Consider the following 5,850-nt stretch of genomic DNA (forward strand, 5'->3'; position numbering starts at 1 on the left):
GAGAGGAAGGGGTTGAAGGCAGTGTTGCTTGTTTTTTTCTCCAGAGATGGGGTGAAAGCCTTGGGCATCTTAATTACCAAGCTCAGGAGGCAAGAGGCTCACTAAGCATCATGGGAAATTCCCTGATCCAGCCAAGAATAGCAGAAGAGCCCTGTCCTAGGGAAGATGATTTGATGAAAGAAACCAGCGTCTATTGCATTGGCTCTGGAGAAGGACTTAACGTCATTTGGGTCAAAAGACCCCTCCCTCCTGGCTCCTCCATGGCCCTCTGCCCATTCTGTTTGGCAAGACTCAAAACCCTTGTGTAATCTAGGACCTTGGTACTCAAAGAGTGGGCCTGGGACCACCACCAGCAGCAGCAGCACCTGGGAGCCTCTTAGAAATGCAGAGTCACAGGCCCCAGCTCAAACCTGTAGCATCAAAATCTGCATTTTAACCAGTCCCCCGGGACTGGTGTGCACAGTAAAGCTTGAGACGTGCTGGCTTAGGCTCCGAATGGCAGGCCCTGGTCCGCCTTGTATTTCTAGGACCTTCACATTGTGAGTTGTCAGAAAGTACCGAGTGATGGATTGATGGCTAGCTGAGGGCTGCTGTAAGGAGACAGAAAGGAGAAGGCGTGTTTGAGAGAGTGAGAAGGTGAAATTGGCAGGACTTGGTGGTTGATTGGGTAAGGGAGTGGGAGAGATGAGGGCCCAGGAGCGTTGATGCTGCCATTTCAGGAGGTAGCTCTGGACACCTGCAACCCCTCTGCGGGCTGGACAAGGTTTCAGCTTTGGAAGGAGGCCAGGCCACAGGTACAGGAGACACATGGGGAATGTGCACGGCAAGGAGAGAGGGGGCCGGCAAAGGGCCTGAGGACTCCTGTGTGCGGCACAGGTAGGTTGAGAAGGAAGAGTCCACTAGAGGATGACCAGTCAGAGGGTCAGGAGGCCAAGGGCACAGAGAGTTCATGGTCAACTATCAGATGCCAGCAGGAGAATCAGAGAGGCAGCCTATAAACCGCCCGCTGCATTTGCTGACAGAGCTGTTGCTATCGAGACATCTCAGTCCCTAGAACTATGTGGACCCTAAAGCTCTTCTACCTCATAAATAAAACTTAAAAATCCAATTTTTCTTGAGTATTCCAACCTTGATTACAAACTTGAATAAGTAAATCCCTGTCAATTTAAACTGCAATTACAGATTTCTTATGGCTGCATCCAAGAACAACACTGTCATAACATTTACACTTAAAACTCTTGTAAAACGTCAAGACAGTGAGCATCACTTCCAACTTGGCTTTTATTTCTTCTTAGGGATTTTGCTGTATTTGTTGTGGTTTCTCCCTGGGGCTTTGTTGATGGAATTTGGATACCCTCTCATGTTAGTGATAATCTCCCAAGATAAGCTGAGGTCACTGCATCTGTATGTTTGACCTTGGTCCTTGGCTAGGAAACAGGGCTTTACTGTCTCTCCTGGGGTGACACTTGGCTAGTTAATCATTGTGGACATTTTCTGTGAACGCTCCTTCTCCTGGACAGCCGAGGGTGACCCCACACTGCGTACCTGAAGGAGCCTCATCAACCCGGTGGTCCTGTGAGACCACCACAAGTCAGCCTTTCCTTTCATGGTGCAGTTTCTGCCTGCCCCCAGCCTCCAGCCCAGGGCTGTGAGTTTACTCTTTTCTGATTACACAGCTAAAGCAAACATGTCCCTCTAATTAGTTAACACCAATAAAAGAGACAAGATAGATAACACAGACTAACACATCCCAACTTAATAAGTTCCATAAAAATTCAAACAAGTCATATGGCAGTCGTCTTTCCTATACTACAACCCTCTCTGAAGGCATTATGGTGATGTTTCACTTTTGAGTATCATTATAGCCATGGCCTTTCACAGAGTGAATTTATTCAAATGAACTATATTTCCATGAACAACTTCTGATGCCTGTATTGTTGTGGGTTGGCCAGCACTGGGGGAGACTTTTGATGGTTCCATCATCTTTCCCCTGCTTTCCTGGTATTTCTGAGGGTGGCCTTACTTCCTGGCCACAACAGGACATTCTGGACTGTCCCCCCACTCCAAATTTTTTTTTAATGTTCCGAGGAACCCTGTTTTCCTTTGGTGAAGAAGGTCTTAGAAACCAAAGTCTGGGCACTGGGGTGTCCCTGAGACTTGGGGGTGGCAGACCAAAGGTTGCTGTGGCTTTTGGGCCTCTCTTGGAGAAACAAAGCTGGAAGTACTGATATTTTTAAGGTTTTAAGTTTACAGTCAATTCTTTCAGTCCGTTGTTTTGTTAACAAAGGTTAACAATACTGTTGTTTATCCTATATTGATGGGATTGGGCCACAGTCAGGTCGCTATGACACTGGCAAAAGCCTCCATTCCCAGTAGGGGACAGGAAGCAGATGACAACAGGCAAGGGGACCTAGGAAGGGAAGGATCAGAAGCGACACGTGGCGGTGACTCTTTGGAGAAACCTGGTTGAAGGCGGGAGAGAACTGGAGGTGATGGGGTGAAAGCGGGGACTTTGCTTTACTGTTTTCTTATCTTTTTCATGAAAATGGGAGAGGTTCCATCTTGCTTATAGGTGGAGCAGAAAGTGCTATAGTGAAAATTGTATCAATTAGGATTCTTCTTTGCACAGGGAAAAAGAATCCAGCTCATCTGGTTAAACCAAACTTTATAATGGGGAAGCCGAGGGCCAGTCAGATCAAGCCCAGAGGCTCCAGTGATGTCAAGTTCCGCTGCATGTGTCTTGGCCTCCCTGGGGGATGGGCTGTGTTCTGAGATGGGTCGTCCCTTCATCTGGTGGTGGCGAGGCACCGTAAAGCTCTGGTCTACACACTCCCCACTCCTCGTCCAGAACAGAGGGTACACCCAGTGCCCACACAGAAGAAAGAGGATACCCTTCCCTCCCAGAGTTCAACAAGAGTCCCTGGTGGCCAGGCTGTGCTTCCCAGGCAGCACTTTACAGATGGGTAAACTGAGGCCAGAGCAGGGCTGGCACCTGGGTGCTTCCATCCCCGTTATCGCCTCCCCCGAAACTGCCCCGACAGCCAGGCCAGGTCAGCCTAGAAGGGCTTTGGCCCCAGAGTCTGACAAGCGCTCCAATTCTAGTCTCTGCCCGTCTATCATATTGGCTCTGTGAGTTCGGGCCAGTTCCCATCTCAGCGTCAGACTCCTCACCTGTAAATGAGGCTGATGACAGCATGATCTCAGCATTGTTGTGAGATTAATTAAGCTGCAAGGAGGCAGATTCCCTGGGGATATCTGAGCACAGCCCAAGAGATGGCTCCCAGAAGAAAGCCATTGCCTTCTCAATTCTGGATTTGTTTTTTATTTCTTTAAGGTCTCTGCTCAGGTCCAGGGGCAGGTCTCTGCTAGGTGCTGGCCTGTCTTTACTGCCTCTGTATATCTTGTGAATCTCACTTCCTCACAGGGAGAAAGCAGGAGCGGGTTCAGCCCTTCGATAGGCCATGGGGTCCCCAGAGCCTTAGAGCATTTGCTTTATTCTCATTTTTACTGTTTCCTTCTATTCTAGGCTAGTGGTAGTGGTGCCTCCTCCAGGGCAGTAATATAAAGTTTCCTTTTAAAATATATTTATTGGAATGAAAAAGCCAATATACAGAAAAAGTATTGTGAATATTACCAGCGGTGAAAGGGTACAGGTTTATCCATTCCACACATGTTGGTTGGGTGCCCAGTTACTGTTCCAGACACTGTTCCAGGAGGGAGTCACAGCAGTGAACAGGTCAGCAGGAACCCCCTGTCCTGTGGAGCTCACATTCTAGGGCAGGGGATTGGCAATAAAATAAATGCCTAAGAGAAATGCGAAGCAGGTCACATGGTGATGCTGATAGGTGTACGGGGGCGGGGGTGGGGGGAAATCGAGGAGGGAAGGCATGGGGGTGTGAATGGAGGTCAGGGAAGCCTCAGAGAGAAGCTGACATTGAAGCTTGAACCTGAAGGAAGTGACAGAAGTAGCTAAGCAGGTATGTAGTCAAGGCTGTTCCAGGCAGAGGAGTGGAAAGAACAAAGGCCCTGGAGTGGGTGGGAGCCAGCAGGGAGGCCAGTGTGGCTGGGCAGGGTCTGGCTGATGGAAAAGAAGGGGATGTGGTCAGAGGGCAGAGGTGGGGCTTCTGAGCTCAATGAGGAACCACTGGAGGGGGTGGGGCGGAGGAGGGATGTGATCTGGACCTAGTTCTACCATCATCTCTCTGGCTGCCGTTTGGACAGGGGTTTGGGGGAGGCAGGGACAGAGTGAGAAGAGGTCTCCGCACTCAGCCTGTGGAGGGGCTGCTGGCTTGGACAAGAGGGTGGGGTGAGAAATGTCCGATTCTGGGTATATTTTCAAGGTGGAGCAGATGGGATTTGCTCTTGGAGTGGATGTGGGGTATGCAGACTGTGGGCAGAGAGAGGAATCCAGGTTTAGGGCCTGAGGACCTAGAACGTGGAGTTTTCGTTAACTGAGATGGGGTAGATGCAGGAGGATGGTTTTGGGGGAGATCAGGACGTTGGACGGCGTGAGATAAGGGAGGTCTCCAGCACACAGTTAGATACGTAAGTTTAGGCAGAGGTCCAGGCTGCAGGCCACATTTGGTGTCATCCGCAGCTAGAAGCCTCCAAAGCCACAGGTTGGGGTGACATTTAGAAGTTGGGGGGGGCTGCTACAAAAGAGAATGGGGGGTCACCAAGGAGGAAGAGGAGAACCAGGCAATGTGGTGTCTGGGAAGCCAAGAGAGGAAGGTGCATCAGCGGGGAGGAAGTGGGCAGCGGTGAGAAATACTGCTGGAGGGACCAGCAAGACAAGGACAGAGACTCAGCACTGCACCCAGCAACGTGAACATCACTGGGGCCCCCAAATGACAGATCTGGGGATTAGTGGGGAGAGGGGCAAGAGCCTGATTACATGGGTTTTAAAGGAGAATGGGGGAGAGAGACTGCAGACAGCCTGGAGAAACAACCCTTGGAGGACTTTTGCTGTAAAGGGAAGGGGAAAATGAGGCAGCCGTAGCTGGAGGGGGCAGAGGGGGTTCGTAAGAGTGTTTTGTTCTTGTTGTTTTTCCTCTCTGGTTTTAGTTTTAGGATAGGAGAAGTAACAGCGTGTGAACTGACAGGAATGATTGAGGAGAGGGGAGAGAGGACAGAATCACTGGATCAGTGTTGGCTTGAAGGGTGGGATCTTGTGGACAAGTGGAGGGGGCTTCCGGGCCAGCTGGGCCAGTTCAGCCTGGTCCCCAGAGGGAAGGGGAGGTTGGGCGCCATCTCAGGAGGTGGACGGATGGGTGGTGGAAGCTGGTGGGAATTTTCTTCTGAGTCGTTCATTCAGCGGCACATACTGAGGCAGACTGTTCCCGGCGCTGGGATGGAGCGCTTGCATTTTCTCCGTGGCCTGGGCGCTGGTCATCAGCTGAGTGAGAGGACGGGCGAGGAGGAAGTGAAGACAACACAGCAAGTGTGCAGTGGACCAGGAGGAGAGTGAGGGGGGAAAGGACAGAGCGGCGAAGGTAAAACACTGCGGGATGCAGGCAAAACGTTTAGCACGGGGCACGCAGTGAGGAGGTACAGTAGCGTCAGGCGGGCCGGAGTTCAAATACCGATACTGCCCCTTCTCAGCTGTTTGAAGTTGAGTTACTTAACCGCTCTGAGCCTCGTTTTTCTCACCTGTTAAATAGGGGAAATGGGATTATAAGCCCATAGAACAGGCAGCAGGGAGGCACGGCGAGCGCACCATACCTGCTGGCCCGCGGCTTGGTGATGGTCCAGCCCTGGGCGCCGGGAGCGGTGAAGATGCAAGGGACCCCCTCAGGGGCGGGGCGGGGCTGACCACGCCCCGGGCCTGAGGGGCGGTGCTCCCGCCCGCCG

The sequence above is a fragment of the Globicephala melas genome, chromosome 10 (assembly GCF_963455315.2).
Source record: "Globicephala melas chromosome 10, mGloMel1.2, whole genome shotgun sequence".
In the NCBI taxonomy this organism is placed as follows: domain Eukaryota; kingdom Metazoa; phylum Chordata; class Mammalia; order Artiodactyla; family Delphinidae; genus Globicephala; species Globicephala melas.